Here is a 10,464-nt window from a genome sequence, read left to right as displayed (position 1 = left end):
CTGACTTGCCCTGATGATGAGAAGTGACACGAGTCACTCTCATCACTTGCAAACATAGTCGTACGCCTCCCAGCTGGTGCTCCGTCTCCAGGTGGCTCTTCCCATGGTGTAGTGAGCTCAGAAGCATTTACTGCTTTGGAGATGTCTGCAAGGAAGCCCTGACTGACGCAGCTCAGAATGTCAAGCCAACACATGGGGCAGCTGCCCTAGTGAGTTACACAGACCCAGAGCACACTATCTGTGGGAAAAAACACCCTCTTTTTATGAGTAATTCACTGAGATTGTTTGTCGTTACAGAATAATAGAGACTATTTGGACCCATAGAACTTTTATCTTGGTAAAATTCAGCAACTCATTATACCTAAGGTACTACACTTGATCTTAGCCAAAAGGCCGAGAAGCGATCATCATTATACCTAAGGTAAGATTGTTTGAATTTATGTGCATATGTTTTATTGCCATTTACATGTCATGCTTCCAAAGCACAACCCAGCATTTAATGTATTGAAGAAAATGGATATATACATATGCATTCAGGAAAAAGCAAAATTTCTTCTTACATTTTGCAGTTTCTATAGAAAAGGTCTAAATGCCACATTGGTACCTAGTTTATCAAGTAGCTGGTTTTGCAGACTAATTTTCAGCTACAGTATGCTGTTTGCACTGAATACATTGCTCAGAATGTATATTGACAAATGCCTGATGCTTTCTAGTCCTAATGAATAGAACAGGTTGTCATAACAAATTGCTATCTTCTAGAACAGATTTAGAGAGAAAAGCCAATAGCGAGAATGTCAATGATTCTTGGGCTTTTCAGTTTACGATAAGTGGAGATCAATACCATTTATTTAAATGGCCATGTATTACACCTGCTATAATTCTTTTCACATTCATGTCAACTTGGCATTTCCCTAGAATTTTTTTTGCAAGAAAAGCAGCAACAATGTAGACTTTTTTTTCCCTTTCTCTCCTATGAATCTGTATGTATGGTGTTTCTATAGAAAGGCTTCAATAGCCAGTGGTACAAATTAGAATTTGAATAAAGCTATAGTAATTTCTTTTCAATGCATTACGTATGGTTTTTTTTCTAGTGGAGAAACTTGATTAGAATATTTATTATAATAGGTAAATTGTCTCAGGTCATTTTAACATCTTACATGGAATACAATGTATTTTTTTCTTTATTTCAGTTGAAAGTATAATTAACCGGTGAAGCTTGGAGAATTATTTGCAGGAAATGCTATCTGACTTTATGTATTATTCAGATATATTTCATCAATTCTGAAACCAAAAATATATATTAAAATTTCTTTCAATATATTTGTTATTTACGGTTCTTATTAGGCACACAATTCAATGGTTCTGGCTCTGTAACCAGTACTATCTCAAAGTTGTCCTGGCAATTTTTCTTGAAAAGTTGCAATTATGTTTCTCAGTGCGATTACCTTCCCAGTCTCATATAATTACTGCTGGGATTTCTCCATGTTCATGGTCTTCCCATCCCGGGAACTCATGTCTTGTTGACTTCCAAAAATGCTCTTCCATTGCTCTTTCATTTTCTTCCTGCTTCCAATCAAGAAAAACAGAAGATTTATTTTTTTCATGTGTGCTTTGGAGAGTCACAAGATTCTAAAGGATTCCCTCTGGCACAGGGTTGCTGAGGGTTATCCTTCATTGTTCTGAATTTTTCACAAATCTATTATAACCTCAATTTCAAGATGACATAATGTCCAAAAGGGCTAGAGGAAAGGCAACTGCAATCACGCAGCTCTGGAGCATACTGCTTGGAGAAATAGCTCTGCTGGGAGCACAACATGGAGCAGGTCATTCCTAAACGGAGCTGCAGTGCAAGATGATCGAAGTGAGGAGGGGGGTATTCATGGGGGTCCCTGCAAAGAGAACAAGCATGCCCTGCAGGCTTTCATCCCCTTCAATAAACACTGAGGAACAATGTCATGGCTGGGGGAAAGGACTCAAAGGCAACATAAAGACATGGCCTTAGAAGAAAGTCACCCCTCCATCATGTGACAATTACAGGTTGCTGACTGGATCGAGAGAGCTGACAAGGGGGGTTGAGTCTTCTATGCCCCAAAGACTGGGGCCAGAGAGTGAAAAACTCCTCTGAATCCTCAGCAGGCAACAAGCATTCTCTCAGCTCTATGCCATAGTGACAGCTTCCTATAAAACAAGCCAATGAACAACACAACCATCTAGGGTAGGCTGAATAGCCAAATAGCTAGAGAGAGGGAGACCTTGCAGGAAAACAGGATATTGGTCTGCCAGGGGACACAGAGGAGCCCCACAAAAATATGAGAGAGAGAGGGAGAACATTAAGGTTTGAAATGTAACACACAAATGTCTACTCATCTTTTTGGGTCTGAAGAAGAAAGCATGAGGCCTTCTATAAAACGGAATAGGTGCACTGAAGAAAAACACAGTCACCACTGTGATTGTGGTTTGTAAAATCAAGTTCAAGAAATTTCAAACCCATAGTGCACAAATGTAAAAAAAAAGGACATCTTGAGGGAAACATTAGAAATTGGAGGGTAGACTAGAAGGACAAAAATATTCATAACAGAAGCTTCAGAAAAAGAATATAGACAAATCAAGAACTTATTCGTAATAATTATTTGATTCTTTACACTAATTAATTAATTAATTAAATGATGATAAGACAGGTAGAAGGAGCTGAGCCTGCAAAATAGAATGGCTTACCATTTGCAGAGAGGATTGATGCAAACAGTTATGAATCAAATCAAGGCATGGTTTGAGGATAATTTGGAGGATACAGGGAAAATCTCAAAGGTTTTTAAACTGAAAATCCAGTATCCTATCAGATAAAAAAACCAACACTGGAAACAAAGAGGAAATAAAAAGAGAGAGAGATGCCCAAATAATCACATTTATAATTGTCAGGATAAAAAGAAAAATAAAAGCCTAACTAAGGGGTATGCAAACAAGCCAAGTATATTGCTGTCAGAAAACCGTGTGAGAAAAGACACTTATCAGCGGCGCCTGGGGGGCTCAGTCGGCTAAGCATCTGCCTTCAGCTCAGGTCATGACCCCGGGGTCCTGGGATTGAGCCCCACGTCATAGTCATCATTGTCATGGGCTCCCTGCTTAGCAGGGAGTCTGCTTCTCCTTCTGCCCCTCCCCCCCCAACTCGAGCTCCCTCTCTCTTTGTCTCTCTCTCAAATAATAAAAAAAATCTTTAATAAAAAAGACTCTATCAAAAAAAAAGTAAAACTGAAACAATGAAGCAGAAGAAACAACAGTGTGTGAACCCAGCAGAGGAAACAACAAGAGGAGTAGCAGTAGCCGGTCCAGATAGTGTTCATACAGCAGTAGGGTTTAAAATGACAAGAAGGCCCTTACAGAAATGTCAATTAGGCTAAAGTGGTTCTTCAGATCTACTTTATTCCGAATTATTTTTCTCTGATTGTCTAGTAAGTTACAAAGAAAGATGAATTAATATTGCCAACTGTTAATATCTCCAAATTTGTGTGAGGGGTTTTTTTTTTCTTTTATTTTATTATGTTATGTTAATCCCCATACATTCCATCATTAGTTTTAGATATAGTGTTCCATGATTCATTGTTTGTGCATAACACCCAGTGCTCCATGCAGAACGTGCCCTCCTCAACACCCATCATCAGGCTAACCCATCCTCCCACCCCCCCCAAGAACCTCAGTCTGTTTCTCAGAGTCCATAGTGTCTCATGGTTCGTCTCCCCCTCCGATTCCCCCCCTTCATTTTTCCCTTCCTACTGTCTTCTTTTTTTTTTTTTTAACATATAATATATTATTTGTTTCAGAGGTACAGGTCTGTGATTCAACAGTCTTATGCAATTCACAGCGCTCACCATAGCACACACACTCCCCAGTGTCTATCACCCAGCCACCCCATCCTTCCCACCCCACCCCCCACTCCAGCAACCTCAGTTTGTTTCCTGAGATTAAGAATTCCTCATATCAGTGAGAACATATGATACATGTCTTTTTCTGATTGACTTATTTCGCTCAGCATAACACCCTCCAGTTCCATCCATGTCGTTGCAAATGGCAAGATCTCATTCCTTTTGGTGGCTGCATAATATTCCATTGTATATATATACCACATCTTCTTTTTCCATTCATCTGTCGATGGATATCTTGGCTCTTTCCACAGTTTGGCCATTGTGGACATTGCTGCTATAAATATCAGGGTGCACGTACCCCTTCAGATCCCTACATTTGTATCTTTGGGGTAAATACCCAGTAGTGCAATTGCTGGGTCGTACGGTAGCTCTATTTTCAACTTTTTGAGGAACCTCCATACTGTTTTCCAGAGTGGCTGCACCAGCTTGCATTCCCACCAACAGTGTAGGAGGGTTCCCCTTTCTCTATTTCCCCCTAAAATCCTGTCAGTTTTAGCTACAACCGTTTTATATATATGTATGTAATAGTTATGGCTTCCTGATGTGTTGGCCTATTGATCATTATGAGCTCTTTATAGCCTCTCTTCTTTCTGATGTTGTTTGTTTTCAGGGCATATTATTTCTAACATATTTTAAACCTATTTATGTTGTTTTAGGTATTTCTTGTAGACAGACTAGAATTGACACTTTTCAAATCCAGTCTGAAAATCTTTGTCTTGATTGATTTAACACTGTTACTGATATGGTTGGGTGTCAGTATACCATTATTCCTAATTGTTTACTACTTTTCTGTTTTGCTTCATGTTTGTTCCTCCTTGCCCTCATTAATTTCTTTGTTAATTAAATATTCTTGAGGATTCCATTTTATTCCCACTAATGGCTTTTTTGGTCTATTTACTTGAATTACTTTTTAGTAGTTTCTTTAGTGATTATAATATGCATCTTTAATTTATGATAGTAGTCTTAGAAATATTTTTCAATTACGTCAGGTAAAATAGGAGACTTCTGATCAGTATGTTTGTAACACTCCCATCTGTAGGGCTTATTGTCCTACTTATCTATATACATTATAAACTGAACAAAAATGTTACCATTTTTGCTTTAAATAGTCATGTATCTTTTAATGAGATAGATAAAACACTAGTGGTTTCAGTCACACAGGGTTTGATTTTTCTTAATAAAGGAGACTCATGGGACCCCAGATGGCAACATCAATGAATCGCTTACTTCAGGAAAAGGATACAAGTAGCAACTACACTAAGGTGAGGATATCTATGGGTTTTCTCACTGCACAGTCCTACAGAGACCAGGATCAGCCCTGATAGTCCTCTTTCTTCAGGGGCTCACAACTGGGTGTGCTTTCTTTTCAAATTCAGAATCACTAACATGTTCATGGAGTACATCAGAATAGATTCTCAACCAGGGCTTCTTATACCTGGCTCATCACATGGTGTATGACCAGCTTGCTGTACAACAAGCCCCCCAAGGTGGAGCCCTCTGGGTTTCTTACCTGGACCAGCACAAATCATCAACTCTATTGCACAAACCCCCCGAACTCTCCTTGGACCCCTCATCACAAACAGCATATTAATTAACCAGTACCTTTAATGCCTTCACTAGGGGTCAGTGCTATGCAGGTGCATCACTTACTTCAACAAAACAGCTCAAGCCAACTCCAGGGCCACTGCTATGATTAACCTTCAAAGTGTGTGAACGTGAATGTGTGTGTGTGGATACACGTGTGTGTGCAGGTGTCCACACTTGTGTGTGTGTGTATGTGATAATCTTTCATGTTTACTCACATATTCCCCATTCATGCAACATGTCATTCCTTCCTGTAGATTGGATTTTTCATCTTGGATCATTTCCCTTGGCCTGGAGTACCTTTTTTTTTTTTTTTTTTTTAGCATTTCTTATAATGCATATCTTCTGGTGACAAATAGTTTCCATTTTGTTTCTCTGGTACCAAAAATATATTTCATCTTCATTTTTCTCAGGATAAGTTAGTTGCAGGTAGAATTCTTCATTGAGTTTTGACTCATGTGGAATAAAAAAAAAAATAACAAGCAAATGAATAAACAAACAAACAAAACCAGAATCAGACTTGCAAATACAGAGAACAAACATTTGTTAGAGGGAAGGTGAGTGGGGGGGATGGGAAAAATGGGGGCAGGGGCATAGAAGGTACAGGCTTCCCGTTACGGAGTGAATAAGTCATGGGGGCAAGAAGGACAGCACGGAGAGAATACAGGTCATGGCATTTTAATGGGGCTGTGCGGTAACAGCCGGCAGCTAGACGTGTGCTGAGCACAGCCTAACATATAAAGAAGTAGAACCACTATGTTTTATGCCTGAAACTAATATAACATTGAGTATACTCAAAATAAATTTTTTAAAAGATTTTATTTATTTATTTGACAGAGAGAGAGCACAAGCAGGGGGAGGGGTAGTAAGCAGAGGGAGAAGCAGGCTCCCCGCTGAGCAGGGACACCCCCCTGGAAGCATGACTTGATCCCAGGACCCCAGGATCATGACCTGAGCCGAAGGCAGCCACTTAACCGACTGAGCCACCCAGGTGTCCCTCAAAAGAAATTTTTAAAGGATTTTGATATTGCTTGTTTTTCAACAGCGTGAATACATTGGGCCAATATTTTCTGGCTCTTATTTTTTCTAAAAGGAACTCAGGATGGATTGTCTTTTTCTCCTTTTTATGGGACGTTTCTCTTGTTTTCATAATTTCTCCTTATATTTAACCTTCAGTGGTTCAGTTACAATGTTCCCAGGTGAATTTTTTTTTTAAATCTATCCTGCTTGGAGTGTGTTGATCTTCATGGATCTGTATAACATTTTCACTAAATGTAGAAAAATTTTAATCATTGTTTCTTCATATATTTTCTCTGCTCCTTTCTCTGTCTCTTCTCTTTCTGAAATTCCAATTACATTCCTACTGACACATTGACCTGGTGCCACAGGGCTCTGAGACTCTGTTCATTTCTCATTGGCTTTTTCTTTGTTTTTCAGATTTGCTAATGTCTATCGAGCTATCCTCAGTTTCACTGAGTGTTTCTTCTGTCATCTCCACTCTGCTGTTGAATCCATCTAGTGAATTTTTCATTTCAATTATCACACTGCATGGAGTTTTAGTTCTTATATTTTCTATTTCTCCATTCAAGTTCTCTAGCCCTTCAAGGAGACCATTTTCTTTCTTTGAACACAAAGCTGCGCTTGTTCATCTTGCAACTCAACATATGTAACGTGGCTGGTCTGCAACACTTGTAGCCATCAATTTAATTTAAAGTGGCCCCAATTTAAAATGTTTATAGGCCCCAGGGAGAGACAGATTCAAATGTTTTTCAAATGATAACACCTTCATCCTATGCCCTGAATAATCCCCACAAATGATTATTCAAGGAAAACTAGCACCTAACAATCAAAAATACCTAACCCCACAAGGAATCAAGACATCACAACCAAGAATAAGTAGAAAAAAATAGATTGAAAAAATAGACTTAAAACTGTTTACATATGGAAATTATCAGACAATATATGATATAGCAACTATCTTACCTTGGTTAAAGAAATACAAATTAGGGGCACCTGGGTGGTTCAGTCGGTTAACCGACTGCCTTTGGCTCAGGTCATGATCCCAGGGTCCTGGGATTGAGCCCCACATTGAGCCCTGCATTGAGCTCCCTACTCAGCAGGGAGTCTGCTTCTCCCTCTCCCTCTGCCCCTCCACCCTGCTCATGCTCTCTCTCTCTCTCTCTTTCTCTCTCTCTCACTCTTGCTCTCACTCTCACGCTTGCTCTCAAATAAATAAAATCTTTTAAAAAAAGAAATACAAATTAAATTTGAAAAAATGGTAAAAATCTGGGAATTAATAAAAACAACTTATCAGACTTGCAAAAGAAGCAAATACTACAAGTAAAAAATGCTGAGAATGAAATTAAAACACAATAAATATGTTCTAAAAATAGACATAGCAGCAGAAGAAATTAATTGGTAGGATAATATATCAAAATAAATTACAGGAGCACCTGGGTGGCTCAGATGGTTAAGTGTCTGCCTACGGCTGGGGTCCTGATCCCAGGATTCTGGGATCAAGCCCCATATCGGGCTCCTGTCTCTGCCCCTGCTCAAGCTCTCTCTCTCTCTCTGTATCTCTGTGTCTTAAATGAATAAATAAAATCTTTTTAAAAATTTAAAAAAATAAATTAAAATGCAGCATAGATGGCAAAGAGGTAGAAATGTAAAATAATAAATAACATACATGGAGGACTATGTATGAGCATCAACTATCATCTATTTGAATTTCCAGAAGGAAAGCAAAGATAGAAAATGAGCTGGGTTCGGGCGCCTGGGTGGCTCAGTCGTTAAGCGTCTGCCTTCGGCTCAGGTCATGATCCCAGGGTCCTGGGATCGAGTCCCACATCGGGCTCCCTGCTCAGCGGGAAGCCTGCTTCTCCCTCTCCCGCTCCCCCTGCTTGTGTTCCTGCTCTCGCTATGTCTCTCTCTGTCAAATAAATAAACAAAATCTTTAAAAAAAAAAAAAAGAAAATGAGCTGGGTTCAATGGAAGAGGTAAAGACTGAGGGGTTTTTTTGAACTGATGAAAGACACCAATCCACAGTACCACAAACACTAATAAAATCAGTCTGGTACTTGCACGTAAGGATAAACATTATGGTTGTCCACAGCTATTTTAATTCTCCTTTTCCTTCCTCATCATTTCTGAAGAAATATAGCCATGTACCTTGCTTTGACCAGTGAAATATATTTAGCGTAATGCTTAGTGTGTCCTTTCCAGGCAGAAACACAGTGAATGTCTGGTCATAACTCCCTTCTACTTGCTATAAACAGTGGAAGGATGCATGTTACTGGAGACTAGTTCACCATGGATCTCAAAATAGCTGCACCGAACATGCATAATGAACAAAAAATAGACATTTGTTGGTTTAAGACATTGACATTTTGGGGATGTTTGAAGCTCAGCATAAGCTAACTGATCACTACTGAAACATGAAATTAGAAAAATAAATCACTGGAACAAAAGTGGGTATCAGAATATAGAAATAGGTGTTAGCATAATCTAATAAAAAATCAGTGGCTTATTTAATGAATGGTATTGCCACAGTCGACTGTCTATCTAGATGAAAATAAAGGGCTCTACACTCACGCAAATCTTAGACCTCCTATCAAAATAAATTTTAGATGGTTGAATGTTAAAAACAAAATGAAAAGAGTTAACGCCAACAGAAAACCTAGCAGAGTACAAATGGGGAGTCAAAGAAATTCTCTTTTTAATCAAGGCTTGAAACCTAAGTATTTCTTAAAGAAAAATTTGCATATTGAATTACAGAAAAATGTAAACCTTTGTTGAACAAAAGTTACCATAAAAAATGCCAGTAGACAAACATGTGAGGTGGAAAGCTTTCATTATGCAGATGGTGATATGTTATTATCATGATATAAAATGACATAATACAAATTTGCAAAAGAAAGAACAAACAATGGAAAGAAAATTAAATATAATAATTAACAGAGGTACAAATGTAAAGGCCATGAAGCATATGAAAAGTGAAATTCACTAGTAGACAAATGTAAATAAAAGTAACAATAATATACCATTTTACATTAAACTGAAAACAAGTAAGTTATAAAGCCTATTTCCAGTAGGTTTTGTGTGGTAAAGAATAATTTAAAACATTTTTCATAAAAATGGGAAGTAATACTACCTTTTTTAAAGACAATAATTGGCAACATCATTGTTAAAATTATAAAGAAGAGTATATGCACACCTTTTTAGAAAAAAAATTGAGTATAAGTGACGCAGGATATTACATTAGTTTCAGGTATACAACATAGTGATTCAACAAGTCTATACATTATGCTGTGCCTACAACAGGTGTAGCTCCCATCTGTCATCATGTAACACTATTAAAATACTATTGACATACCTTTTGACAAGGAACTCTCACTCTTCAATTCAGCCCACAGAAAACAAGTACTAGAACATACCAAGGTTCCTTCCAGCTTTATTTGAGATGGTAAAAGGATAAACAAAGAACCAGAATCATATCTATATCTATATATCTGTATGTGTATTACTCATCATATCTCTTATGTGCATATGCATCCTGAGGCAGGCAGAGAGGGAGGGTGGGAGAGAGAATAAGTGGGAGAGATATATTCATATGCACTAACATGCTGAGAGGAATTTCCATTTAAAAAATGAACAAATCACAACACAAAACATTTTCTATAACACAGCTCATTTTTATAAAATGAACAACAACAAAACCCACAACCCTTTGTGAGTGCATGTGACATCTTATTTTAATCAGAACCTGGGATGGGACTTGGGTGAACTGAGTTTCTAGGAGGCGGCACCTTAGTAGGCACGAGGAAACAGAAAGGATGACAAAGGCCAATAGGGCTGTACCATCCCGAGCCCGTATCTGCTGAGACCCCTGTGAATCATACAGGGGGTCTCCAGAATCATCAGTCTGAAGAATAGGAAGTAACGAATTTCTCCAGCATCTCCCATG

General features: G+C 38.4%; 1 pseudogene; it reads right to left on the bottom strand.

Moving 5' to 3' along the window:
• Positions 1 to 262: 262 nt before the first annotated feature.
• LOC118538238 (U2 spliceosomal RNA) lies at positions 263 to 405 on the bottom strand (annotated as a pseudogene).
• Between the last annotated feature and the right edge of the window lie 10,059 nt (positions 406 to 10,464).

The sequence above is a fragment of the Halichoerus grypus genome, chromosome 9 (genome assembly GCF_964656455.1).
Source record: "Halichoerus grypus chromosome 9, mHalGry1.hap1.1, whole genome shotgun sequence".
Taxonomy (NCBI): Eukaryota; Metazoa; Chordata; class Mammalia; order Carnivora; family Phocidae; genus Halichoerus; species Halichoerus grypus.
This window is presented reverse-complemented; position numbering and strand designations above follow the sequence as displayed.